At 31.5% G+C, this 2,710-nt stretch overlaps 1 non-coding gene across 1 annotated transcript; it reads left to right on the plus strand.

The window, feature by feature from the left end:
• Positions 1-1,530: 1,530 nt before the first annotated feature.
• On the plus strand, positions 1,531-1,694 carry LOC119468565. The gene has a single exon (XR_005197258.1). It is a non-coding gene; the product is annotated as a U1 spliceosomal RNA (small nuclear RNA).
• Positions 1,695-2,710: the final 1,016 nt, after the last annotated feature.

The raw sequence follows: 2,710 nt of genomic DNA on the forward strand, positions 1-2,710 counted from the left end.
TAGGTGGATTATATTTGATTTTTGTTTCAAGAAATTACTTATTTTGGATTTAGGTGAATTGATATCTTAGATAACTTTCTGTTGTCTAATGTATTTCATTCTCTCTTTTCACTCTCCGATAAAGACATTTATCATATTATGTTAACACAAGTTTGGCTTCTCTGTAACTCTTTCTAGACTGTATAGTCACTGAGAGGAAGAACATCATAAATTGGGTAGTAATTAAGCATATAAAAGACAAATAATTATTAAAGAGTATTAGTAAATGTGCAAAATTCTACCTATGTCCTTTATAGTATACGCTATAAATCTGTTTCTTTCATAGACCACATATTTGTTAAAGACATTTATTTTACACATATACCTATGTATTTACCTCATAACAGTACTTAAGTAAAATATTCAAAAATATAATTTCACTTTAAACACTGAAATGGCCAAGAAGTTAGAGAGATGCAAAAAAAAAAATAATAAAGGAATACATTGCATATAATGAGAGGAAATTTTGAATTAATAATTTGAAGAAAATAATATATTGAATCTATATGATATGACTCTACACCAATCAAATTAAATACTTTTAAAACCAGGCTTAATTAAATATCACTCTATTTGGTAGTTGTTCTTTCTGAAAGGCATAATTTCAATGAAACTTTCTAGACTGTTATATTCCAGGGAGGGAATTACTGAAAGGCCAACAGACACCTAAAACTGATCTTTTGCCTTTGATGCTTCTACATTGAAATTGCATGTGCTACTATTAGCAAAGAGGAATTTGGCAAATTATGAGGCTCTTTCACCCCTTGCTAATTAATTCCATCCATTTGCCAGATATTTCCATATTACCAAGAAGTTCTTCAAAAGGCCTAATATTAAATTGCTTCTTTTGCTGACTAGTACTATTTTTTCTTAACTATTGCCTGGTTTGTGATAGGTATTATGTTATTAATACAATATGGCATTTGATTCTTATAATATTCCATATACTATACACTGGTTTACGAAGGAGACAAGTAATAAAATCTTATTAAATTCCTTGTCACTTTGTTTGCTATTTAAATTGTTCCTATATTGAATCAAGTTCCTTTTATTAATTAAATATGTTGTATTCAATGGTAATTAAATATTACAATTATTATTACTTAGATTCAAACTAATTTCTTCTCTTACATTGAAAAGTGACTTGTTTTATGAAGTTCAAGATTTAGCAATTACTTGTACACTGTTATTAAATGTATATTTTAAAAAATACTAAATTGTTCTTTTGCTTTACTTTGTAATTTTGATTTGGTTAAAAAATCTGAGCAATGCTAATTTATTTTGCGATCCTTCCACTAAGCCAAGTGTTTTTGTTTTCTTTTTTTTAAAAGATGGATCCTACATGGTAAGAAATTTCTTAAATGGCCTAATTTAAAGTAAAAATTGCCAAATTGTATATATCATTTTGAGATATTTTATGGGGTTGCCTGTTACACAGCTAGATGATTAATGCCACTATTTCATCATGTTCAGTTTATAAAACAAATTGTTAGACTTACCTGGCAGGGGAGATACCATCATCACAAAGGTGGTTTTCCCAGGGTGAGGCTTATCCATTGCACTCTGGATGTGCTGACCCCTGCGATTTCCCCAAATGTGGGAAACTTGACTGAATAATTTGTGGTAGTGGGGGACTGCGTTCATGCTTTCCCCTGGTTAAAAAACAAAAAAATTGTTTAGTATAGCTATCATTGCCAAAGACTTATCTAATTTTTTCTTTCAGTTCTTCCCTGAAGAACATTTACTGCTTTAAATCTATATAAATTCATTAATTACTTGTTTGTACTTCTCTAGTTTAAATAAACTGTATTTCTATTAAGGGCAGGAAACCATCCCTTAATTCATTAAGTAATGTCTGTATCTTACTCAACACAGATCAGTGTGAACTCAAGCCATAGAGTAAAGGGACAGTATAGTATTATTAGAGAAGTAGGGAATAACCTCTCAATTTCTTATATATTTTAGCTTTTATGATCTCTTGTTGCTTTATCCTTAATTTACAAATTCCCCAAGTAAATTTCATCTTTAAATATAATTTCTGGTCCATGTTCCTTTGAATAAAACACTGTGACTCACTGCTGTAAAAAGCATCTATATTTACTGTCTCTTCTAATTCTTCATATTATTCCTTCTGTTATGAGTGAGAATGGTGATAGCTCTTGCTCCTACAGCACTGTTCTACCCTCAGCTGTGTCTACTTCTTTAGGCAAGCCCTTTCAGTCTCAGTAGTGGGTTACTCTTCTCTTTCCTTTCTAGTATTCTGGAAGCTTTTCTGGCTCTGGGTTGGCATGCAATCTTCCCACAGTCTTAACATGAGTTTACCTGCCCTCTGCCCAGGTATACAAGTCTTTTAAATTTCATATAATTTTTCCCTCACAACTTCTTCTTTTTGTTATTAATACTTTTGATAAATTGCACCACTTCACATTCAATGAGTCTCCAGCCCACATGACAGTCCCTGTGATGATTAATTTCATGTGTCCACCTGGCTAGGCCAGATATTGGTCCAACACTATTCTCGAAGTTTCTGTGAAGGTACTTTTTGGATAGGATTAACGTTTATATCAGTAGACTTTTAGTAAAGAAATTTACCTCTGTAATGTGGGAGGACCTCATCTAATCAGCTGAAGACCTTAGAAAAAGACAGACTACCCTGAAAAATAGAGAACTC

This window comes from Cebus imitator, unplaced genomic scaffold (genome assembly GCF_001604975.1).
Source record: "Cebus imitator isolate Cc_AM_T3 unplaced genomic scaffold, Cebus_imitator-1.0 Scaffold17, whole genome shotgun sequence".
Lineage (NCBI taxonomy): Eukaryota > Metazoa > Chordata > Mammalia > Primates > Cebidae > Cebus > Cebus imitator.